Genomic DNA, 27,338 nt, shown 5'->3' on the forward strand with positions numbered 1-27,338 from the left:
CACAGCTCCAGCTGTTGTGGCCATCTGGGGAGTGAACCATCTGATGGAGGACCTCTCTCACTCTCTCTGCTTCTCTTCTCTCTGTGTAACTCTGACTTTCAAATAAATAAATAGAAATCTTAAAAAAAGTAATATTTTATTTTCTTAAAGTCTCATTTCTCAAGTTTTATTTTTTTCTACGTGTTAAATGTCAATATTTCATCACTACAATTTTTATTTATTTATATGTTTTGTCAGTTACCTTTTAAATTAAATATAATGCCCTTCTCCATGTAAATATGGCTACTTTGGTTTGTTTCTTTTGTCTGTCCCAACTCATACTACTCCTCTGATATTTTCTCCTTGTTATTACATTTGAGTAAGTTCTGTCATCTGGCAGGTGATGCTTTAAGAACATTTTAAATTCTTTTGCAGCCTGTGGTAGAGCTTAGGTAGTCAAGTATCCTTGGAAATGTTAATTACATGCGACTTTCAAATCCAACATAATTAATTAGCTGTGTCCTTTTCAGCTTGACAAGTCTTTGCTCGACTGAAGAGGAAGGTTGCTTATTACGGCTTCCCTCTTCTGGGCATTCCACTTGGTTGTTGTTCCTCTCTCTATTGGCTCTGTAGATGTATGTGGGCCAGATGATCAGATCAGGCAAACCCCTTTCCACTTGGGTGAATTGTGCCAATTGATTCTTCTTTTGCCCGTGATCTAGGAGTAAGTACTATAATAACCATGTATGACTTAGAGATTGACAAAAACTCTGTCCTAAGAATTATTTGCTTTAAAAAGATTCATTTACCAGGGCCACCACTGTAGTATAGTAGGTTAAGCCTCTGCCTTCACACTGACATCCCATATGGGTACCTGTTCTTGTCCTGGCTACTCCTCTACCAATCCAGTTCTCTGCTAATGGCCTGGGAAAGCAGTGTAACTTTGTCCAAGTACGTGGGCCCCTCTACCCACATCAGAGATCTGGAAGAAGCTCCTGGCTCCTGGCTTTGGATTGGCCCAGCTGCAGCAGTTACAGCCATTTGAGGAAAGAACCAGTGGATAGAAGAGCTCTCTCTCTCTCTGTCTCTTCCTTTGGCTGTAACTCACATGAATAAATATGAATAATAAACATGAATAAATAAATATTTTTTAAAAAAATCATTTATCTATTTCTTTGAAAGAGTTTCAGAAAGAAGGAGAGATAGAAAATAGAGACCTTCCAACCACTGTCTCACTCTTCAAATGGCTGCAATAGCCAAAAGCCAGGAACTCTATCCTGGTCTCCCACCAGGAGAGTAGAAGCCCAAATACTTGGGCCATCTTCTACTGCTTTCCCAGGCAAATTAGCAGGGAAGCTGAGTTGGAAGCAAAGCAGCGGATTCTCAAATTTGTACTGAGATATGGGATTCTGATTTTGCAGGTGAAGACTTAAACTGTACTACAATGTTGGTCACAGAGGACATTTAAATACATTCAGAAGTATTATTAGTGACCAACACTTATTTTATCTCTATCTTAAGAGTCTCCAGGCAGTTTCATTATGTAGAAAATGCTAGATAATGATGCTTATGTTGAAATATTACTGTATTTTCACTCTTGGGGTCTTAGTTTTAATGAGAATGTGGATTTTGATAATTTTTTCCCAGAGCCATCATTTAAGAAATCTCATAAGAATTAAGAATTCAAGATAAAAATGGCTTTTTTGCCTTTTCTTTTGAGAATGGAAAATTGAGCTCAACACCTTGCACAAAATTATAACCAGTTGTTACCTATCTAGGACAAGAACCCAAGGCCTCTGCCTCCAGTCCAGGTATAGATCTTGGTATCAACAAAGCCATGCATGTCATTATACCTCTGTTGCCCATACTTCATGCACATAAACTGGATTGCGATCATTTGGCAGAAGCCAAAATCGATGGTGACTCAGGGTGCCTGGTGTTCACTCTGTGTTGTCACTGTTGTAACTCAAACTTAGTCTTTACAGCAGTTGGGGTAGTTACTGTCATCCTCCCCATTTAAAAAATGAGCAAACTAAGCTATAGCGAGAGTAAACATGCTGGAGTACATACATAGGCAAATAATAGTGCCAGGATTAAGCTTGGTCTAGTTCCAAGCAATCCTGATTTTACATGGTATAGTTCAATTATCTTTGAACAAAAGTGATTTGTTTATGAGACAGAAACTTCTACTGGGGCGAATGTTTAGCTTAGGAAGACAGTACTTGGGATGCCCCCAAACCAGGTAGGTGTGCCAGGATTAACATCTTGTCTCCTATACAGGTCGGCACATGCTCACTCGGACTTACCTCCAATGGTAGAGCTAGAAATGTGCCAGGGGATTCCAATCCAATCTTATCAAGGAGGCATGTACCAATGCCATCTCACTTGTTAAAGTGATCAGTTTAAGTACATAATTGATCCAAAACATAGGGTAAGTGTCCAAGTGATTTCACAAATAAGACCAGTGTCTGCAAATAATGAAGGATAGAATTAAAAGGGAGAGAATGATCCTGCGGAGGAAGCAGGACACACAGCAGACTCATAGAATGGCAAATGCCCTAAACAGCTCTCTGGCCTCAGAATCAACCGTTGGGGCATTCGGATCTGGCTAAAAGGCCCATGAGAGTCTCACAGGCATGGAAAGCCATGACATGGTGGCAAAAAACAACCTGAATGAAAGATCTCGGTGAACAAGACCCCAGCAGAAAGAACGGGCCATCAAAGAAGGAGGCACCTTTCTCTGAAGGGAGGAAGGAACCTCCACTGTGATATGGCCTTGACTAAACAAGTTCAGAGTTGGTGAACTCAAGGGGCTTCCATAGCCTCAACAGCTCATGGCAAGAGCCTTGGTTGATTACTGACGTCATAAATAGGAGTGTCAATTGTTGAATCAACAACGGGAGTCACTGGGCACATGCTCCCCATGTAAGATCTCTGTCCTTAATGTGTTTTACTATGAGAGTTAATGATAACACTACTAGTCGAACAGTACTCTATATCTTTTGCAGGTGTGTGGGTGCAATCTATTGAAATCTTTGCTTAGTATAGACTAAGTTGATCTCTGTATATAAAGATAATTGAAAATGAAACTTGATGAAGAGTGGGATGGGAGAGGGAGTGAGAGATGGGAGCGTTGCGGGAGGGAAGGAGGTTGGGGGTGGGGGAGCCACAACAATGTAAAAGTTGCACTTTGTAGGGCCGCACCTCAGCTCAACAGGCTAATCCTCTGTTTAGCGGCACTGGCAAACCAGGTTCTAGTCCTGGTCAGGGCGCCGGATTCTGTCCTGGTTGCCCCTCTTCCAGGCCAGCTCTCTGCTATGGCCAGGGAGTGCAGTGGAGGATGGCCCAAGTGCTTGGACCCTGCACTCCATGGGAGACCAGGAGAAGTACCTGGCTCCTGCCTTTGGATCAGTGCGGTGCGCCGGCCGCGGCGGCCATTGGAGGGTGAACCAACGGCAAAGGAAGACCTTTCTCTCTGTCTCTTTCTCTCACTGTCCACTCAGCCTGTAAAAAAAAAAAAAAAAAAAAAAAAAAGGTTGCACTTTGTAAATTCACATTTATTAGATTAAAAAAAAAATCTTGTCTCTGCTCTGAGTTCCAGCTTTCTGCTGGTGCACATCTTGAAAGGGAACAGAAGAAGGTGTAAGTAGTTGGGTTCTTCCCACACATGTGAAAGATCAATATTGTGTTCCCAGCACCTGGCTGTTGTGAGCATTGAGGAATGAACCAATGGATGGGACCCCTCTCTGTCTGTCAACATTAAGAGTCAAAAATACTTTTTATTTTTATGATTTTCTTTTTTTTTTAACTTTTATTTAATGAATATAAATTTCCAAAGTACAGCTTATGGATTACAATGGCTTCCCCCCAATAACGTCCCTCCCACCCGCAACCCTCCCCTTTCCCACTCCCTCTCCCCTTCCATTCACATCAAGATTCATTTTCGATTCTCTTTATATACAGAAGATCAGTTTAGCATACAGTAAGTAAAGATTTCAACAGTTTGCTCCCACACAGAAACATAAAGTGAAAAATACTGTTTGAGTACTAGTTATAGCATTAAATCTCAATGTACAGCACACTAAGGACAGAGTTCCTACATGAGGAGTAAGTGCACAGTGACTCCTGTTGTTGACTTAACAAATTGACACTCTTGTTTATGGCATCAGTAATCACCCTAGGCTCTTGTCATGAGCTGCCAAGGCTATGGAAGCCCCCTGAGTTCACTGACTCTGATAATTTTTAGACAAGGCCATGGTCAAAGTGGAAGTTCTCTCCTCCCTTCAGAGAAAGGTATCTCCTTCTTTGCTGACCCATTCTTTCCACTGGGATCTCACTCGTGGAGATCTTTCATTTAGGTTTTTTTTTTTTTTTTTTTTTTCCCCCCAGAGTGTCTTGGCTTTCCATGCCTGAAATACTCTCATGGGCATTTCAGCCAGATCCACATGCCTTAAGGGCTGATTCTGAGGCCAGAGTGCTGTTTAGGACATCTGCCATTCTATGGGTCTGCTGTGTATCTCACTTCCCATGTTGGATCGTTCTCTCCCTTTTTTTATTCTATCAGCTAGTATTTGCAGACACTATTCTTGTTTATGTGATCCCTTTGGTTCTTAGTCCTATCATTATGATCAATTGTGAACAGAAATTGATCACTGGGACTAGTGAGATGGCATTGGTACATGCCACCTTGATGGGATTGAATTGGAATCCCCTGGTATGTTTCTAACTCTACCATTTGAGGTAAGTCAGCTTGAGCATGTCCCGAATTGCACATCTCTTCCCTCTCTTATTCCCACTCTTATTTTTATGATTTGCTAACTTGACTTCTACATGTTCTTTTTGGGGTATTATTTTTTCATAGTAGAAATTGGATTAAGATGGCAGAGTAGGGAGGGAGCTTGCTACTCTAGTTTAGAAAATAGTTTTTTATTTTTTATTTTTATTTTTTGACAGGCAGAGTTAGTGAGAGAGAGAGAGACAGAGAGAAAGGTCTTCCTTCCGTTTGTCCACCCCCCAAATGGCTACCATTGCCGGACCTGTGTCAATCTGAAGCCAGGAGCCAGGTGCTTCCTCCTGGTCTCCCATGCAGTTGCAGGGCCCAAGCACTTGGGCCATCCTCCACTGCCTTCCCAGTCCACAACAGAGAGCTGGACTGGAAGAGGAGCAGCCAGGACAGAATCTGGTGCCCCAACTGGTACTATAACCCGGGGTGTCAGCGCTGCAGGCAGAGGATTAGCCTAGTGAGCTGCAGCGCCGGCAGGAGAAGGTAGTTTAAAAAAAATGGGAAGAGTTAGGTAGAAAGCAACAGAGTGAACTCTATGCAAAATGAAGGGACATGGTGGACCTGCATGGAGGGCGTGGATATACACAATTCAGGAACCGAGAAGCCAAGAGCCTCTACACCAGTGTTGGAGAGTGAGGTAAGACAAGACTGTAGCAGCCCAAGCCACTGGTGAAAAAAATGCTGTAAGAGCTTGGAGCCTTATGGGGGATAGTGTACCTGCCAAACTAGAGGAGAAAAAACAAAGGAGGGGGGCACTTTTCTCTCTCCTCGATCACCCTGCAATGGCATTCTGTAACAAGCTGATAGAGAGCATGTGCCATTTTGGGCATATGTAATAGCTACACCAGCCTGTGTCTGCATGCAGCAACTAGCCAGCAGATACTCCTGAGTTTGGTGGGGAGAACAGACAGTAGGCTGGGTGCTTGTGACTCTTGAGAGTCTTGTGTGCTGGCAGTCTGAAAACACTGAGGCTGTGTAGGAGAACTCAGGATATGGCTTTGGGAAGTTATTGTGGGAGGCTCCACATGCTCAGGGTTCCTTGGTTAACTCGTGAGGAAATCTGAGCTTTCACTGAGGACTGCACAGATTTTTTTGTGTTTGGTTCTTGTGGCAGAGTGGGTGAATAATATACCACTGGGGCTAGTGCCCAGGCACTGGTCTCCTTTGAGGAGGGGAGCTCAGCTGAATCTTCACCAATGGACAAGAACAAACCTATCTGATAATAAACAAAAAAAAAAAGAGGAGATTTATCATGCCAAACTTGGGTGTGTCATCTGAGACACACCCTTCACCCTGGAGAACTGAACAGAGCTCCCTGGCCACTCCCACCACATGCTTCTGGTATTCACTGGAAGCAGACATCCCACTAATCTACAGAGGCATAGTACAAAGATAAAAACTGCTACCGTGAAAAAACAAAGAAGAAACCAGCAAGAATCTCCATAAATGCCAATAACAAATGCACCAATTCAAGAAACAAGAATAAGGAGGACAACATCATGCTCCCAAAAGAACACAACACTTCAATACTAAATTGTGAAGATGATGAGATTGAAGACATGCCAGAAAATGGAATTCAAAAAATTGATTATAGGATTAATTAGAAGTAATCAGAAGCAAATGCATGAAGTAATGAAATCCGTACATGACATGAAAGAAAATTTCTCCCACAAAATTGAGATGTTAAAGAGAAATCAAAATGAAATCTTGGAAATGAAGAATTAAGTAGAACAGATAAAAAAAATGCAGTGGAAGCCTTAACAACAGAATTGGTGATGCAGAAGAAAGAATATTCAGCTTAGAAGACAATGCACAGGAAATTATAGAGTTAGACCAAACACAATAGAAGAAATTAAAAAACTAAAAAGTGCTTTGGGAATCTAAAGGATACTATCAAATGACCCAACATATGGGTTCTATAAGTTCCTGAGGGTGTAGAAAGCGAGAAAGGATTAGAAAGCCATTTTAGTGAAATAATAACAGAAATTTTCCTAGTTTGGAGAAAGAAAGAGATATCCAAGACAGGAAGCATACAGAATTCCTAATAGACATGACCAGAAAAGATCTTCACCATGAAACATTGTAATCTTACTCTCCCCAGTAAAACCTAAGAAAAGATTCAAAAATCTGCATGAGAGAAAAGCCAGATTACTTTCAGAGGTTCCCCAAGTATACTCACAGTGAACTTCTCATCAGACACCCTACAGGCTAGGAGAGAATGGTGAGATGTATTCCAAGTCTTAAAAGAACTGTCATCCCTGAATATTGTACCCTGCAAGCTCTCATTTATGAAAAAAGGTGAAATAAAGACCTTTCATGACAAATAGAAACTGAAAGAATTTGTCACCACCCATCCACCCCTGAGAAGATGCTTAAGGATGTGCTGCAAACAAAAACACAGAAACATGGTCATCACTACAAAAGAAGGTAAAGGAAGAAAATATCCCAGTAAAAGTACAAAAAAAATTAAAAAATAGGAATATTTATGGAAAAATAAAAGTACAAAGCTGTTACTTATCAATAGTCACCTTGAATGTAAATGGCCTCAACTCTTCAGTTAAAAGACACAGACTGGCTGAATAGATTAAAAAAGAAAACCCATATATTTGCTGCCTATAAGAAGCATATCTCATGAACCAAGAAGCATGCAGACTGAAAGTGAAAGGATGGAAAAAAGACATCCCATGCTTACAGAAACCAAAAAAGAACTGGGTGTAGCCATACTAATATCAGAAAAAAATAGACTTTAACACAAAAATTGTTAAAAGAGACAAAGAAGGACATTATGTAATGATTAAGCATGAATTCAACAGGAAGATATATCTATTATAAACATATATGCACCTAATTACTGGGCACCTGGCTATTTAAAAGAAATGTTAAGGAATCTAAAGGGAGACATAGACTCAAATGCAATAGCAATGAGGGATGTAGGAGCCATACTTTCAGCAATGGACAGATCAACCAGAGAGAAAATCAGCAAGGAAACAGCAGAGTTAATCAACACTATAGACCAAATGGACCTAACAGATATCTACAGAACTTTTCATCCTATAGATGCAGAGTACACATTCTTCTCACCAGTATAAAGAACATTCTCTAGGATTGACCAAATGCTAGCCCATAAAGCAAATCTCAGCAAATTCAAAAAATTTGAAATCATGTCATGCATCTTCTTGGTTCACAATGTAATGAAGCTGAAAATCAGTAACTCTGGAATCTCTAGAAGATAGGCAAACAAAAAGAGACTGAATAACATGCTCCTGAATGAACAGGGAGTCATTAGAGAAACCAAAAGAGAGACAAAAAAGTTTCTGGAAACAAATGAAGATGAGAATTCAACATTTTAAAATTTATGGGATACAGCAAAAGCAGTGTTAAGAGGAAAATGTATAGCAATTGGTGCCTACATCAAGAAATTGGAAAGACATCAAATAAATTAGCTGTTAATGTATCTTGAGAATCTAGAAAAGCAACAGCGAACCAAACCTAAAACTAGGGAGAAGAGAAATAATTAAAATTAGAGATGAAATCAATAAAATTGAAACAAAAAATACAAAAGAGTAGCAAAATGAAGAGCTTTTTTTTTTTTTGCAAAATTAAACAAAATTGACACACCATTGGCCCAACTAACCAAAAAAAAAAAAAAAGAAGAAGAAAAGACCCAAATCAATAAAGACCCTCCCAACAAAGAAAAGCCCAGGACTGGTTGGATTCACTGCTGAATTCTACCAGAGATTTAAAGAAGTAACTCCAATTCTTCTCAAATTATTTAAAATAATTGAAAGGGGGAAAATCCTCCCAAATTCTTTCTTTGATTCCAACATCACCTTAATTCCTAAACTCAAAAAAGACACAACAAAATCTATAGACCAATTTCCCTAATGAACAGAGATGCAAAAATCCTCAACAAAATTCTAGGCAGTCAAATCTAACAACACATTAGAAAGATCATTCACCTAGATCAAGTAGGATTTATCCCTGATATGCAAGGATGTTTCAGCAATCAAAACTCAATGTGATAAATCACATTAAGAAACTGAAGAACAAAAACCATATGATTCCCTCAATAGATGCAGAGAAATCTTTTGATAAAAAGAACACTCTTTCATGATGAAAACTATAAGCAAATTAGGTATAAAAGGAACATTCTTCAACACAATCAAGGCAATTTATGGCAAATTCATGGCTAATGTCCTATTGAATGGGGAAAAGTTGGAAATGTTTCCACTGAGATCCGGAACCAATCAAGGATGCCCACTCTCACCATAGCTATTCAATATTGTCTTTTTTTAGCCAGAGCCAGTAGGCAAGAAAAAGAAATCAAAGTGATACATATTGGGAAAGAGGAAGTCTATCTATCCCTATTTGCAGGTGACAGGATTCTATATATAGTTGATCCCAAAGACTCCACCAAGAGACTTTTGGAACTCATAGAAGAGTTTGGTAAAGTATTAGGATATAAAATCAGTACACAAAAATCAACAGCCTTTGTATACAGATAATGCCACAGCTGAGAAAGAACTTCTAAGGTCATTGCCATTAACAATAGCTACAAAAAAATCAAATACTTTGGAATAAATTTAGCCAAGGATGTCAAAGATCTCTACAAGGAGAATTATAAAACATTAAAGAAAGAAGTAGAAGATACAAAAAAAAATGGAAAAATCTTCCATGTTCATGGATTAGAAAATCAATGTCATCAAAATGCCCTTTCTTCCGAAAGCAATTTTTAGTTTCAATTCAATACCAATCAAAATACCATGACATTCCTCTCAGATCTAGAAAAAATGATGCTGAAATTCATATGGAAAAATAGGAGACCTCTTATAGCTAAAGCAATCTTATACAACAAAAAGAAGCTGGACGCATCACAATATCAGATTTCAAGACATACATTAAGGCAGTTATGATCAAAATGACCTGATACTGGTACAGAAACAGATGGATAGACCAATGGAACAGAATAGAAATACCAGAAATCAATCCAAGCATCTACAGCCAACTTATATTTGAACATGGAGATAAAACAATCCCTGGAGTAATGACAGTCTCTTTAACCAATGGTGCTGGGAAAACTGGCTTTCCACATGCAGAAGTATGAAGCAGTGATTTAAACAGCTCTTGTCTTGACTGTCGAGGAACAGTTGTTTTTTTTTTCTTCTTCTTCCTACTAATTGTTGAACTCCTTGTTTAACATAGAGTTATTCATATGTGTATGAAGTCAATTGAAAATAGATCTCAGTAAAAAATAAGAGTGGGAATAAAAGAGGGAGCAGGAAGTTTGTAAGAAAAGAACAGGAAATCAAAGTTCCAAAGGACTTGTGTAGTCTTAATTTTGTAAAAATGAATGCAATTTAATATGAAAAGCCTATGATTTCTGTTGTTGTGAACAGAGTTACATCATTTCTCAAAAGACTCATTATTCTTCATTTATTGCTTCAGTTTAAACTTTTCAGATAAAGAAAGAAATATTGAAAAAAGAAATTGCAATCTGATTAGTCATATTTGTGGACTTAACATGCCTAAATTTTAATATAATATAATTTTAACACAATATAAATGTTAATTTAAATAAGTTTGTTAATAAAAGATTTTAAAGATTTGCTTAGTGTGAAGTTTCAACAACTGCTGTATTTTCAAGACTTAAAAGCATACTCAGGAATAAGTAGGACATTGAGATACAGTTTGATATTTCACATGAGTTTTTCACATTATTCTGACAAAGATTTTTATCTCACATTCATTCATGTATTCAACAAATATTTAATGGGTACAATCTGTACCGGGCTGTTAGTTCTATGCTGTACAATAAATAAACAAAACACAGATTCATATTCTTGTAAAAATTTCATTCTAATGAGGAGAGGAAGATACTAAACCCCAAGCATACAAATAACCAAATAATAAATTTGCTAGGAGGTGATAAAAGCTCTTCAGGAGATGGGTAGGCAGTGCAGCATGCATCAGTGCTGCTCCTCCGCACGCGGAGGAGCCGCACCGGACCGGGCGCTTGTTGTTCCCTTTTTTTACAAGTCCTTTCTATAGTAAAGTAAGAATAAGCAAACAGCAAAACTCCCAAAGCAAGAATGAGTAGAGAGAAATGAGAAAGAACGAAGTAACGAACTTCCCCGCGAACTCTCCAACGCACTCTCCAACCAACCCACACCACCATGCCGTCTCTCTCCTCCTATATAGTCCTCCTCCGCCAATCCCAACTCGGCTGCCCACACGTCGAGCACGCCGCTCTCCTCCAATCAGGAGCAGCTCCTGCAGCTTGTCAAGTTGGTGAGAGGCAGCTGGGTAGAAGCTGTTTACTCCTCTCCCAGCGCCATATTGTGGGAGAGCAGATGCATAGAATAAGTCTTAATTCCAGTAACAGTCTAGTCCGAGTTGCTCCCCACAGATCCCCCTTTCTTTTTATTTTTTGGCGTTGATACGCGCCTGTGTAAAGTTCAGCGTGATCTTCATGTTATTGACTGTTGTTTGTCGTGCTACTTCAGAGTTCGTTGAAAAATGTCCCATATTCCAAAGATCCCAGGGATTGGTTATTCATTGTTTTCTTCCTCAAATGGAGTTTTCTTCTTCTAGATCTTCTGCTGGCAGGTTTATCAACCGAATTCTTCTCTCAGGGGTCCATATTGGTTGTGCCGCACCCTGTGGAAAAAAACAAACGGCGCCTCGTACTCTTCTGAGTAAGGGGAACGGGCCTTTCCATTGGTTGTCCTGTAAATCCTTCCACATTACCCACTGTATTGATTCCTTATCAACTGATTGAGCATGCATTTCTGCAGGTGTTTTACCGTTCTTTTTCTTGTTCAAAAAATTAATTGTATAAAGAGCTAGGGCCAAGACATCCTTGTTGGATGTGGCCATTTCCCCTATTCCCCCTTTTTGTTTAATTATTAAATTTTTTAAATATAAGTGAGCGCGTTCTACCACAGCTTGCCCCTGTGGATTGTATGGAATACCGGTAATATGGGAGATTCCGAATTCTTTCAAAAATGCAGCAAAACGCTTTGATGTACACGCTGGGCCGTTATCCGTTTTGATCACATGAGGAACTCCCCAGGCTGCAAAAGCCTGCAAGCAGTGTTGGATTACTTGTTGTACTCCTTCTTTATTCATGGCTGTGGCCATAATTACACCTGAGTATGTATCTACAGTGACGTGAACACAGCTTTGTCGCCCAAAAGAGGGGATATGTGTAACGTCCATCTGCCAGATATGTCCTGGTTTAAGGCCACGGGGATTGGCTCCCGCAGGAATCTTTGGAACTATGGTAACAACGCACTTTTCACAGGATCTAATAATATCTTCTGCTTGCTTGCGGGGAATATTAAATTTAAAACTTAAAGTGTGGGTGTTAACATGCCATTTAGAGTGATATTCTTTAGCTTGTTCCAAAGCGGTGCATGCAAGCAAGAATCTTGAATAGTGATCTGCCATCATGTTTCCTCGAGTAAGTGGGCCAGGTAAATTAGAATGAGCTCTTATGTGGCCTATGTAAATAGCATGCTCTCTTTGATTTAATAACCCCTGAATTTCACTTAGATAAGAATAGACTGAGGAGGATTTAAGAATAAGGCACTGTGTAGCGAGCATCTGAACTGCATTCACCACATATGCACTATCAGACAAAATATTCATGGGTGCACTCTCTCTGCGTAATACTGTTGCGATAATAGCTAATTCTGCATGTTGTGGAGAAGGGGATGCTGTTAAAACGAAATATCGTTGATTGTTAAATATAGCTGCTCCTGTTCCGCCTTTAGCTCCATCCGTAAATACGGTAACTGCCCCTTGAATTGGATCCCTTCGCACCTTCTGCACCCGTTTTATTGAAACCTGTGTGCAGAAGTTAACAAATGGATGGCGAGGGTAGTGATTGTCAATCTCTATTTGTAGAATGAGAACTATGTATGCCCATTGCCAGCATTCCCTTGTAAAGGCTTCTACTGCCTCTTGAGCAAAGGGAACTACACATCGCTTTGGAGTCTTCCCCGCCATTTCTGTCGCCTTTTTTATTGCTGTTAATATTAAATCGGCCACCGCAATGCCTTGGGTGTATAGTACACGCGGTGCATGTGAATGTGGGTATACAAACAACAAGGGTCCTCCTTGCCAAATGACTGCGAAGGGATACAGCTGTTCCATAAAAATTAATATTTCTAGGGCTTGTTGTGGATCACATCTTTCCATCTGCATTGCTTTAATTTGTTTTTCAATTTTCTGTAACGCCAAGCGGGCTTCTATTGTCAATCTACGAGGGGAATCAAGCTGGGCATCTCCTTCTAAAATATTGAATAATGGCATCATATCTTCGGTAGTTAATTTACAATAGGGCCTCAACCAATTTAAATTGCCACATAATTTTTGGAAGTCATTAAGGGTCTGTAACCCATCTATTGCAATTTCAAATTCCAATGGGGTTACCTTTTCAGAAGTTACTTTAAGTCCTAAGTACTGTACTACTTTCCCTTTTTGTATCTTCTCTGGCGCTACTTGTAACCCAACTTTTTCCAAATATAATAGCAGCAGCTTATATGCTTCCATTAGGTGACTTTCACTTTCGGCCGTTATTAACAAGTCATCCATGTAGTGTAAAATTTGTACCTTTGGGCGCTGTTGTCGAACCGGCTCTACTGCTTGGTCAACATATAGCTGGCATATGGCAGGACTGTTGGTCATTCCTTGGGGAAGCACCTTCCATTCATATCTTTTGTCGGGACCTTGATGATTAATGGAAGGTACGGTGAAAGCAAACCTCTGAGTGTCTTGTTCATGTAGAGGTATGCTAAAAAAGCAGTCCTTCAGATCGAGTACTATTAGTGGCCAATGCTTTGGGATCATAGTAGGAACCGGGAGTCCGGGTTGCAATGCCCCCATGGGTTGCATCTGCTGATTAACAGCCCGTAAATCATGCAACAACCGGTATTTCCCTGATTTTTTCTTTATCACGAATATTGGCGTATTCCATGGGGAGGTTGATGGTTGCAAATGGCCTGCCTCTAATTGTTGTGATACTATATCATTTACCGCAGCCAACTTTTCCTGGGTAAGGGGCCACTGTGGTATCCACTTTGGCTTGTTGTCCAGCCATGACAATGGCAGCGGCTGCATCTCAGTGGCCCCCACGAAAAACCCGTGTCCTGTCTTTTAAAATCGCCTTTGGGCTGGGCTAGGTCCAGCCTTTGGGCTGGGCTTCTCTGGAGCCTAATCCTCTCTCCTGATATCCCTTTTTATACATAATACGCCGTCCTGTAGAACTCTCCAATTGATCCTCATTTGTTAACGTCAGTCCCAATTGTTCTAAAATGTCTCTTCCCCATAATGTGATGGGGAGTGCACTAACATAAGGTTGCACATTTCCCTTGTTCCCTTCTTGATCCTGCCAATGAAGCACCTGAGCACTCCTTGATGGTGTCATGGCCGCACCTAGGCCTACTAAAGTATTATCTCCTGGCTGAAGGGGCCATGACTTCGGCCAATCATTTTCCGAAATTATACTTACATCCGCACCTGTGTCTAGCAGGCCCTGAATTGACTTTCCTCTAATGGTTAAGGTCCACAGAGGTCGATCTGCTAGAGATAGGGACAAGGCTGCAAATTTCTCCCCTTGGGGTCCATTAACATCCTGCGCTCCAATCATGATTAGTATTTGAGCCACAGGTTCTTCTGGTTTGATTTGAATAATACCCTTTGTAGATTGTATTAGCACTTTTAACTTATCAAAAGGTAATTGAATGACTCCGGTGATGACCATTAGGCCTCTCAAAGCATTTGTTTCTTTTCCTACGATTATTCCAAGTCCGTTATGCTCCGCTGAAATTGTTTCTGCCCTCACCTCTATGGCTTGTGGCCCCATTTGAGGTGTCAGTACCGAATATTCGGTGGCTCGTAACTCTGCGTGGTAAATATTTGGTTTTGGGACCGTGGCACCCACCGATTGTTTTGGCCCCGGGGTGCAGGGGCCCACATTCCATTTTTTTGCTGTTGACCATATACACCTGATCTTCTTATGGGGCCCGGCTCATTTGGCATCCTCTGGGGATTGCCTGCGCTGTTTATTTTAAAGTAACATTCACTGACCCAATGATTTCCTCTTCTACAGCGTGGGCAAAGGCCTGGTCTTCTCGAGTTCTCTATGCCCTGCCGATCTCGGGCTGGAAATCTGGCCCTACATTCCCTCATTAGATGCCCTTCTCGACCACATCTAAAGCATATACGTCCCCTCATGTTCTGTCTAAATTGTCGGGTTACTGCTACTGCAGCATGTGATCCAGAAACTACATCATCCATGACATCCCTACAGATTTTCAAAAAGGTAGGGATGTCCTTATGCTGCCATGGTCTAAGAGCTTCCCGACATGTTTTATTGGCCTGCTCATATGCCAATCTTTTGACTAAGGGCATTGCTTCTTCCACGGTTTCGAAAATGTTTCCTGCTGCTTCCATTAATCTGTTCACGAAATCAGCGTAAGGTTCAGTAGGGCCCTGTACTATCTTAGTTAGGCTGTGTCTTACTTCTCCTTTTCTGGGTATCACCTTCCAGGCTCTTCTTGCTATCTCTCTCACCTGTAAGAGGACAGCTGTTGGTAATCAGGCCTGCTCATCGGGACTAGCAAATCGCCCTTCTCCATTTAACATTTCCTCATCCCATGCTTGATTCCCTGTTTGATAGTTCTGCTTTGAATATTCTCGTGCAAATTCTTTATAAGCGGCTAACCACAAGAGGAAGTCACCCCCGCCTAACACCGCCTTTACTAAGTTTCTCCAATCCTCGGGTATTAGGCCTTGCTGCCCGATGTTATCAAGGATTGCCTGAGTGTAACTTGCATGGGGCCCATACAATTGTACTGATTGCTGCAACTCTTTAAGTAATTTATGGTCAAGAGGCGTCCATCCCCTGTTTCCCTGTGGATCCTGAATTACAGGAAACACCTGGCCTGGTTCCTGGTACTGCTCCCAAGCAGGTTTTCTATAAACAGCTCCCCTTTGCTTGTTTTCGGTTCTTGGCCTTTCTAGCTCCTCCTGCATACCTACTCCCTCCATCACTCCTTCTTCTTCCTCCCACTCTTCTTCAATCTCATATGGAAAAAAGGGGCTTTTCTTTACAGGAGGAAACTTTGGTAGTACCAATGGGCGATACCGGGGTGGTGATTCATCCTTTATGGTTGAATTTGCCAGCCTTGTATGGCCAGGATATATTCTTGGCATCTCTCTCGGGGGCGAGGTTCCCTCCTCAGCTTCCTTCTCCCCCCCATAAGCTTCCTGGCTCTCTAAATCCTTCTTTGATTTTCTTCTCACTTGTTCGTTACAATAGTTGCTCGCCTGGCTGCCCTGCCATAATTCTTCCTGCATTTCACTCCCCTCATTAAGCAACAACTCGATCCCTTCCGTGGGGTTCTGAAGCACCTGATCAACGAGTTGCCACAGCTTCAGCACTTCTATCGGTTCCCCAGCCTCGCGCATTTTCCGTCCCACCTGCCTCCACTGCTGTGGAAACCAGGGGGACGTCTCTACGATTGCTCTTACGAATGCATGAATTTTCCTCCCCCCTCGTTTCCCTTGCTTAGAGGAAAAGCTGCGAGGAGGTGGGGAGTAGGAAGAGAGAGAGAGAGAAACCATATTTAGCCCATGGATGATCTTTAGGGAGAAACAGAGGATGGTGCCCAGCAGGAGGAAGAGGTAGCCAGTGGGCAAAGAGTAGCCAAAGAACTCCATTGTCTGTACCGTCTGTGACATGTTGGAGCAGTGGGCGCAATGGAAGACTGAGTCTCCCAGACGTTCCCAGTTAATACCTCCTTCCTAGCTTCTAATTTTCTTCCCCCGCGGCTTTTTTCCTAGGTTTTAACTAGCTTTTCACCGGCACTCTTTCTGTCCGGCCTTCCCCTAGGCTCTTTGCTAGTCTCCCTCTCCAGTAATTTCCCACTTCTTCCCGGTCTTTCCCTCCTAAGTTTCCTATCCGTCCTAGGTTTCCTATCCGAGTCACGGCACCAATATGTCGCTCCCCCTCTTCGTGGAGGAGCAACACTAAACCCTGCCTAGGCTTCATATCCGAGTCACGGCACCACTTGCTGCTCCTCCGCACGCGGAGGAGCCGCACCGGACCGGGCGCTTGTTGTTCCCTTTTTTTACAAGTCCTTTCTATAGTAAAGTAAGAATAAGCAAACAGCAAAACTCCCAAAGCAAGAATGAGTAGAGAGAAATGAGAAAGAACGAAGTAACGAACTTCCCCGCGAACTCTCCAACGCACTCTCCAACCAACCCACACCACCATGCCGTCTCTCTCCTCCTATATAGTCCTCCTCCGCCAATCCCAACTCGGCTGCCCACATGTCGAGCACGCCGCTCTCCTCCAATCAGGAGCAGCTCCTGCAGCTTGTCAAGTTGGTGAGAGGCAGCTGGGTAGAAGCTGTTTACTCCTCTCCCAGCGCCATATTGTGGGAGAGCAGATGCATAGAATAAGTCTTAATTCCAGTAACAGTCTAGTCCGAGTTGCTCCCCACACATCAGGAGAGTGAGAAGGTTATGCTTTAAACCATGGTTGTAGAAGTTCACCTTAATGAGAAGAGATTTTAGCAGACATCAAGGGGATACAGAGTTAGATGTGGTAGGTTTCTGGGATAATAGCAATTCAAACATAGAAAGCAACTTGCACAAAAACTAGAGTGACCAAAAAAAAAAAAATGCTTAACAACTAGTAATGAGGCCATTGTGGTAGGATCTGAGTGACAGAGCAGGAGAGATAAAGGCAGAAAGAGTTGGCCAGATTATTAAAATAAAGAAGTAACATAACCTGATTTACTAATCTGACTCAATGCTTTAAAAGGTGACTTCGACTGCAGCGTAAGCATTTATTTGGTAGAGGGAGCATTGTAGAAGCAGGGAGACCAATAACGAGGGCCTTATAGTGGTCCAGACTAGAGATGATGTCTATGCCAGATGAATGGTGGCAGCAGAGATGATGAAAAATAATAATCAGGTTGCAGACATATTTTGAAGTAGGAGCCAAAAGGCTTTGCTAAAGGGTTGAGAATGATGTGCAACAGAAAAGTCAATAATGACTTTAGGGATTTTGGCCTGAGCCAAAGAAGCAATATATCTTGGAGATCCCCTACAGAATAATAGATAATAGTCCTTGTAGTGATTGTAGTCAATATATTACATTGATTTTAATAGCTACTTAATGCGCCACAGTATGGGTGCATCACAGTTTATTTATCTTATTCTTCTCCTGAAGGGCAATTACTTTCATTTTTACTAACACCATAAATAACACTTCAAAAAAATATTTTAAGTAGGTTTAAAATAGTTTTGCAATCTTAAAAAGTACCTACCACAGTATCCTTTCATTATACAGTGGTGAGGCAAAGGTATACTTGATTATGATTTAGCTTCTGATTAGCAGCTTTTCATATTTTAAATTTATAATTAGTTTTAAAAAATTCAATGTGATTTGTAGATACAATTCTAAGTACATAATGATACCTCCTTTCCTTCCTCCTTCCCTCTCCCTTTCCCTTATACCCTCTAAGCTACTCCCTTCCCTTCCCTCCCCTCCCCTCCCCTCTCCTCCCCCAGCCTCCCTTCCCTTCCCTTCCCTTCCCTTCCCTTCCCTTCCCTTCCCTTCCTTTTCCTCCCCTCCCCTCCCCTTCCCTTCCCTTTCGTTTTTGAGATAACATATATTAAAATTACATTACAGTGAAAAGGCATAATATTTCACCAAATAAGAAGTTTAGCAAGTAAAAATCAAAAAGACCCTAAGCTAGTAGGAATATAGACAATGGCTATAAATGATACTTGAATGGAAAAATGACCATTTCACCTATATACAGTAAATTTTAAAGTAATCACAGATCATTAAAACTATAGTAGTATAATTTTCTTAAGCATTGGTTTGACAAAAGGTATAAAACAAAGTTTTACAAAAATGAAACTATATTTACAGCAGTAGTGGTACACAGACATTTCTCTTTTTCTTTCTTTTTTCCCCACTTTTTTTTTTAAATTATAGCTCTCACATTTAAGGAAAAACATGTGATAGTTCTCTGAGTCCAGCTTATTTCACTCAGTATGATGTACTCCAGTTGCATCCCTTTTGCTACAAAATGGTAGAATTTCATTCCTATTATAGCTGAATAATATTCCATTGTGTATATATACTATATTCTCTTTATCCATTCATCTGATGATGGACACTTTGATTCCAAATTTTGTCTATTGTGAACAGTGTTGCTATAAACATGGTGGTGCAGGTATCTCTTTGATACATTGTGTTCAAGTCTTTTGGGCATATACCCGCTAGTGGGATTGCTGGATCATATGGCAAGTCTAGTTCTAGGTTTTTAAGAAATCTCCATACTGTTTTCCACAGTGGCTTTACTGATTCACATTCCCACCAACAGTATTCCTGCTCCCCTTTCTCCACATCCTTGTCATCATGTGTTACTCTTTAAGTTTGGAATTTAGTCATTCTGAGTGGGATGAAGTGATATTTAATTGTGGGTTTAATTTGTATTTCTATTATGGCTAGTGATGTTGAGTATTTTTTCATATATTTGTTGGCTATTTGCATTTCTTCTTTTGAGAAGTGTCTATTGAAGTCCTTTGCCCATTTTTTAAAAGATTTATTTATTTATTTGAAGATCAGAGTTACACAGAGAGGAAAAGCAGAGAGAGAGAGAGGTCTTCCATCCGATGGTTCACTCCCCAATTGGCCGCAACAGCCAGAGCTGTGCCAATCCGAAGCCAGGAGCCAGGAGCTTCTTCCGGGTCTCCCATGCGGGTGCAGGGGCCCAAGGACTTAGGCCATCTTTTACTACTTTTCCAGGCTATAGCAGAGCGCTGGATGGAAAGTGGAGCAGCTGGGTCTCGAACCGGTGCCCATATGGGATGCCAGCCTTTCAGGCCAGGGCATTAACCTGCTGCGCCACAGTGCCAGCCCCCTTTGCCCATTTTCAACTAGATTTTTTTTATTGTTGTTGAGTTTTTAAAGTTGCTGAAAAGAGAGCATTTCAGACATGGAAAGCCAATACACTGTGGCAAAAATGTCCTTCATGAAGGACGTTGGTAGGTGAGACCCCAGTGGAAAGTGGAAAGAAGTGGTCATCAAAGATGGAGGTACTTTTCTCTGAAAGAAGGTGAGAACTTCTCTGCTTATGACCTTGACTGAATACTGACGGAGTTTGTGGATTTGAAAGGCTTCCATAGCATAGGCAGCGTTTGTCAAGAGCCTCGGGTGATCACTGACATCATACATAAGAGTGTTAATTGTTCAATTAACAGCAAGGGTCACTGTGCACTAACTTCCCATGCAGGACCACTGTCCTCAAAGATTTGTATTATAATTATGTCTAAGTGTATCATTCTTGGGTGTTTTTTTTTTTTTTTTTCACAGGCGGAGTTAAACAGTGAGAGACAGAGAGAAAGGTCTTCCTTTCTCATTGGTTTACCACCTAAGTGTCGCTGCGGCCGGCGTGCTGTGCCAATCTGAAGCCAGGAGCCAATTGCTTCCTCCTGGTCTCCCATGTGGGTGCAGGGCCCAAGGACTTGGGCCATCCTCCACTGCCTTCCCGGGCCACAGCAGAGAGCTGGACTGGAAGAGGAGCAACCGGGACAGAATCTGGCGCCCTGACTGGGACTAGAACCCGGGGTGCCAGCGCTGCAGGCAGAGGATTAGCCTATTGAGCCAGGGCGCCGGCCGGGTGCTTATTTAAAGTTAATTGATTTTCTAAAAAAAAAAAAAAAAAAAGAAATGAAATTAACTTCATGATGCAATGATTGAATAGCCCTTGTCTGGACTATTGAGGAGCATTTTTTTTTTTTCATGCAAATTGTTGAACTCTTTACTTAGTATAGAGTTGGTCTTCAGTGTAGAGTTAATTGAAAATGGATCTTATGGAGAATGGGACTGGGAATAGGAGAGAGAAGAGGAGATGGGGTGGGAGGGTGGGTACAGTGGGAAGAATCGGTATATTTCTAAAGTTGTACTGCTGAAATGCATGAAGTTTGTATTTCCTAATTAAAAGATTTCTTTGAGGAAAAAATAAAAATCAATCAATAAATAAATATATAAAGTTGCTGATATATTTGGGATATTAATCCTTTGTCAGATAGGTAGTTTGCAAGTATTTTTCCCATTCTGTTGGATGTCTGGATGTCTCTTCACTCTATTTATCATTTCCTTTGCTGGGCAAAAGCTTTAGATTTTGTTATAGTCTCATTTATTTAGTGTCGCTCCCCCTCTTCGTGGAGGAACGACACAGGACCCTGCGCTGTTCTTTCGTCTGCTCGGCCCTCCCCGAGTTTGCTGCTGGTTCTTCCCGGGTTGGCTACTATCCCTTCCACCTCCGTGGAAGGGCAGTTCCCCCTGGCCGCATTCCCCACTTCCGCAGGGGAGCGGCACACCGCCGGCCGGCTTTCTCGGGGGCTGCACGGGTTCCCTTAGATGTTCCCCATAGATGTTCCTGGTGCATGCCGTCTCTCTCCTCCTTTATAGTCCTCTTCCGCCAATCCTAACTCGGCTGCCCACACGCCAAGTACGCTGCTCTCCAATCAGGAGCAAGTCCTACAGTTAATTGGTTGAACTGGAGGCAGCTGTGCGGAAGCTGTTTACTTCTCTCCCAGCGCCATATTGTGGGAGAGCAGATGCATAGAATAAGTCTTAATTCCAGTAACAGTCTAGTCCGGGCTGCTCCCCACAATTTAGTTTTGTTTTTGTTGCCTGTGCTTTGGGTATCTTGTCCAAGGAGTAATCCCTTACACCAATGTCTTGGAGTGTTTCCCTTGTGTTGTGTTCCAGAGACTTGATAGTTTCACATCTTAAATTTAGTCCTTTGATCCATTTTGAGTTGACTTTTGTATATGATGATAAGTTTGGATCTAATTTCATTCTTCTGCATCCAGTTTTGCCAGCACCATTGGTTAAAGAGATTATTCTTATTCTACCATATGATCCGAGGATTTTGTCAAAAATTATTTGACTGTATGTATGTGGATCAATTTCTGGGTTCTCTATTCTGTTCCTTTGATCTATGTTTTTATGCCTGTATAAACTGTGTTAATTATTGTAGCTTTGTCATATGCTTTGAAATCAGGTATTGTGATGACCCCAGCTTAGTTTTCTTGCTTAGGATTTCTGTGGCTATTTGGAGCCTTTTGTGATGCACATGAATTTTAGGATTGTTTCACCTAACTCTTAAAAGAATGCCATTGGTGTTTTGATAGAGATTGCATTGAATCTGTAAATTGTTTTAGGTACTATAGATATTTTGATGGCATTGATTCTTCTGATCCATTAGCAAGGAATACTTTTCCATTTTTTGTGTCCTTAATAATTTCTCTCATCAGTGTTTCATAATGTGCATTTGCATTATAGGGGTCTTTCACTTCTTTGGTTAAACTTATTCCTAAATATTTGATTTTTTTGTGGCTATTACGTATGGGGTTTCTTTGGTTATTCTTTCTGTGAGTTCATCATTAACATAAAAAAGCTTCTTTTTCTATATGTTCCTTTTGTAACCTGCAGCTTTACTGAATTGTTTTATTGATTCTAACATATTTTTGGTGGAGTGTTTAGGTTTTTCCATGTACCACATCATCTCATCTGCAAGCATGGATAATTTGACTTACCTTTTTCCAATTTTGGTGCCCTTCATTTGTTTATTCTCCCTAATTGCTCTTGCAATTATAGTACTTTTTGAATAAGAGTAGTGAAAGTGGACATCCTTGTATTGTTCCAGATCTGAGCAGAAATGTTTTCAGTTTTTTCCAATTCAGTATGATATTGGCTGTTGGTTTTGTGATATATAGCCTTTATAATTTTGAGGAATGTTCATTCTATACCTAATTTATGGAGGGTTATTATCATGAAGTGGTGTTGAATCTTATCAAATGCTTTCTATGAATGTATTCAGATAACCATATGGTTTTGTTCTTCATTCTATTGATGTGATTCATGCCATTTGCTGATTTGCATATGATGAACCATCTTCGAATTTCTGGGTTAAATTCCACCTGATTGTGATTTGTGATCTTTTTGATGTGGTTTTGGATTTGATTTGCTCGTATTTTGTTGGGAATCTTTGTATGCTCATTAAGGATATAGTCTGTAGTTTTCTTTTTATGTTATTTCTTTGGTTTTGTTATCAGTGAATTGCTGGCCTCATGAAAAGAGTGTTGCAGAGCTCTATCCTGTTCAATATTTTGGAATAGTTTGAAGAGTATTTGAGTTACTTCCTCTTTGAATGTATTGTAGAATTCAGTAGTAATCCAGGATCCCAGACATTTCCTTGAAGGAAGACTTTTGATTACTTTGGTTACTGCTCCAATCTCATTGCTTATCATGGGTCTGTTTAGATCACCATATTTCTTTTATTTTTTTAAAGATTTATTTTATTTATTTGAAAGGCAGAGTTACAGAGAGAGAGAGAGAGAGAGAGAGAGAGAGGGACAGAGAGAGAGAAAGATCTTCCATACACTGGTTCACTCCCCAAATGGCTGCAATGGCCAGAGATGGGCTGTTTTGAAGCCAGGAGCCAGAAGTTTCTTACAGGTCTTCTTCTGTTGCTTTCCCAGGTGCATTAGCAGGAGGCCAGATGGGAAGTTGAGTAGTTGGAATTCTAACTGATGTGCATATGGGATGCCATCACCACAGGCAGTGGCATTACCCACTATTCCACAGCACCAGCCCCTGTCTATATCTTCTCAATTTTATCATGTAGGTTATATGAAACCAAGAACTTGTCCATTTCCTTGAGATTTCCAGTTTATTAGCATGTAGTTCTTCATAATAGTTTCTTATGATCCTTTGTATTTCAGTGGTGTCAGTTGTAATGTCTCCTTTTTCATCTCTAATTTTATTTATTTGAGTTTTTTTCCCTCTTTTTTTTTTCTTTATTTGTCTGTCTAGAGGTTTATCTATTTTGTTTAAAAACCAACTTTTTATTTTGTTGATCTTTTTTTAGGATCAATTTTATTTATTTCTGCTCTGATCATCCCACTCTCTATGGCCTGTAGAGTTTCTGCTGAGAAGTCTGATGTTAATCTAACTGGTTTTCTTTTAAATGTAACTTGATACTTTTTTCTTACTGCCTTTAGGATGCTCTCCTGGTCTTTAACTTTTAACAATTTGTCTTGCAAAAGACCATTTCTGGTTGAGTCTGCTTGGGGTTCTTTGAACTTTTTGTATGTGGATGTCCATGTCTCTTTCAATACCTGGGAAATAATTTTCAGTTATTTCATTTAGCAGATTTTCTTTTTTGTTTTTTTTAGCCTGGTCTAAGTCTTTTTTTTTATTTAATGAGCATAAATTTCCAAAGTACAGCTTATGGATTACAATAGCTTCCTCCCCCCCACCCCCCGTAACTTCCCTTCCGCCCACAACACTCCCCTATCCCACTCCCTCTCCCCTTCCCCTTCACATCATGATTAATTTTCAATTATCTTCATATACAGAAGATCAATTTAGCATATATTAAGTAAAGATTTCTGGCCGGCGCCGCAGCTCACTAGGCTAATCCTCCGCCTAGCGGCGACGGCACACCAGCTTCTAGTCCCGGTTGCCCCTCTTCCAGGCCAGCTCTCTGCTGTGGCCAGGGAGTGCAGTGGAGGATGGCCCAGGTGCTTGGGCCCTGCACCCCATGGGAGACCAGGAAAAGCACCTGGCTCCTGGCTCCTGCCATCGGATCAGCGCGGTGCGCCGGCCGCAGCGCGCCGGCCGCGCCGGCCATTGGAGGGTGAACCAACGGCAAAGGAAGACCTTTCTCTCTGTCTCTCTCTCTCACTGTCCACTCTGCCTGTCAAAAAAAAAAAAAAAATTCCACATTTTGCTCCCACACAGAAACACAAAGTGTAAAATACTATTTGAGTAGTAGTTATAGCATTAATTAAACACCTAAGAGTAATTGTGTATTAATTACAGAGTTCAACCAATAGTTTTAAGCAGAATACAAAATGCAACTTTTGTATTTTTGTGGCTTCCCCCCCCAACCTCCCTCCCTCCCGTGGCCCTCCCTTCACCCACTCCCTCTCCCATCCCGCCCTTCATCACGTTTCATTTTCAATTACCTTCATATACTGAAGATCAACTTAGTATATACTAAGCAGGGATTTCAACAGGCAACTTTTTTTTTTTTTTTTTTTTTTTTACAGGCAGAGTGGACAGTGAGAGAGAGAGACAGAGAGAAAGGTCTTCCTTTGCCGTTGGTTCACCCTCCAATGGCCGCCGCTGCAGCCGGCGCACCGCGCTGATCCGATGGCAGGAGCCAGGATCCAGGTGCTTTTCCTGGTCTCCCATGGGGTGCAGGGCCCAAGCACCTGGGCCATCCTCCACTGCACTCCCTGGCCACAGCAGAGAGCTGGCCTGGAAGAGGGGCAACCGGGACAGAATCCGGCGCCCCAACCGGGACTAGAACCTGGTGTGCCGGCGCCACAAGGTGGAGGATTAGCCTATTGAGCCACGGCGCCGGCTCGACAGGCAACTTTTTGTATCTGGATGACCATGTCTCTTTCAATACCTGGGAAATAATTTTCAGTTATTTCATTTAGCAGATTTTCAATGCTTTTTTTGTATTCTTATCCTTCAAAAATGACAAGAATATGAATCTTTGATTATTTAACGGTATCTTATATTTTGGGTGACATTAGCAATACTTTCATTCATGTCATAAATTCATTTTCCTATTTCTTTAATCCGTGTTCTCTTGCATCTCATTGAGTATGCTTACAATCATTATTTTGAATTCTTTATCTGTCATTTCACAGATTTCCTTCAGTTCTGTACCTAATTCTGGAGGAATATTGTGTTCTTTTGGAGGCATCAGGCTACCTTGCTTCTTTGTGTCTCCTATGTCTCTACATTGACATCTACCCATCTAGTTTATTAATCCCTTCTTCTTTATGTGATATGTTTTATTGTGAAAGAGTCAATGGTTTAGCTGAAGTGCAGGGTGTCACTTGGCTTATTGCTTTTATTTTGGTTCTAGGTGAGCCCAGGAGTGTAGTCTCAGAGTGATTTGCTTTGTCTCACTCAATATCTGCAGTGTCTTTAAGAGACACAATGGACTATTGTGCTGAAGTTCATAGGGATAGAGTGTGGTTTTGAGATGAACAAAGGTTTCCTTGGATGTGCATCTTTGGTCCACAAAGGATAGAGTGTCAGTCTCCCTGGTGGATGTGCTAACCAGGGCCTTGTTCTTGGTGCTGAGGGGAACAGGCGTGGCTGCCCCCTTGACTTACTGGCAAGCCTGAATGATGCCAAGGCTTGTGGTACCAATTGCAGTGGCTCTAGGACTGTGTGATATTGATGAACCCTTCCTCAGGTTCTGATAGGAGAGTCCAACTGGTGCTGTGGCTTACAATACCAACAGCCCTAGTCCTAGGATTGAGGATAAGAACTAGATCCTGTTCCAGTCCTACAGGGTGACTACAAGATAGACAGGAGATTTGACTCTGGAGGCTTAAATACAGAGAGCTGGAATTCAGGTAAGTTCTTCCCAAGGTTCACCAGGTGGATTCCAGTGGCAGTGAGAAATTTAGAACAAATTGTTACATTTCTGGTGCTGCAGGGTACAGTGGGATCATTACCCAGATATTCCAGGATGAGTATGGTATTTTTTTGTGGGCTGCTTCTGGTGTTAGCCCCCAGAAGCTAAGGTGAATCCCCCTTGCTCACATAGAGTGTGTGAATGTAGCTCTGGGACTAATGTTAACAACTCCCACAATTTCAGGATGCAGGGGATCTGTCCTTTGCCCAACACATTGCCCAGACTGACTTTGATGCTGGTAGAAGAGAAGCCATGCTGTGCTGTGTTATGCTGCTGAGTATGGCACTGGGGGATTGGGAGAGGGCAAGGAAGCAAGTTGCTTCCCTACTGCAATCCTGGCAGATGCTTAGACTCCAGTCAGCTCTCCAGGCTGAAGTAAAAGTCAGTGGGTGACTGTGGAATTCCCTCTCAGCTAAAACTATGAGCAATGGTTTGCACAGTGATTTTTTTCTACCTTAGAGTGTTAAGTTGGCACCTCACAGCTGACAAATGGCTGCACCACGTGGATGGATGCAGCGGTGTCTGTCTTCTTTCTTCTTGTCCCAAGAGGTTCTCAGAGGTTTTCTTTCTTTTTTTTTTTCTTCACTGAAAATTTCTGTCATTCAGACCCCTGAAAATGTAATCTTTCCTTTGTTCTTTTCATATCCCAAAGCAGCTTAGGTTAGTATGGCTTCTCTGTTCAGCCATCTTGGATCCTCCTCTAGTTGCAGCTTCTGATAGTTCAGTTAAATTGTAAATGAATCCTTCTAGCTTAATAAAGTGCAAAGAAAGGATTTCCTTTTCACATCCATAGAACTCCTCGGGGTGGGTAGGAGTACAGCTGCTCCTTTCAAGACAGGCAGGAAGGAAGGTGGAGAACATGGGGCAGGAAAAGTCTGTGGTGCAGAGGACCAGTGGTGCCAGAGACCAGTTAGCAGCTTTTAACTGATAATTATTAGTCCATTGGTCAAGAAGTCTTTAATGGGCCGGCGCCGTGGCTCACTAGGCTAATCCTCTGCCTGCGACTCTGGCACCCTGGGTTCTAG

This window comes from Oryctolagus cuniculus, chromosome 2 (assembly GCF_051225735.1).
Source record: "Oryctolagus cuniculus isolate XC-2025 breed Fujian yellow rabbit chromosome 2, ASM5122573v1, whole genome shotgun sequence".
In the NCBI taxonomy this organism is placed as follows: Eukaryota; Metazoa; Chordata; class Mammalia; order Lagomorpha; family Leporidae; genus Oryctolagus; species Oryctolagus cuniculus.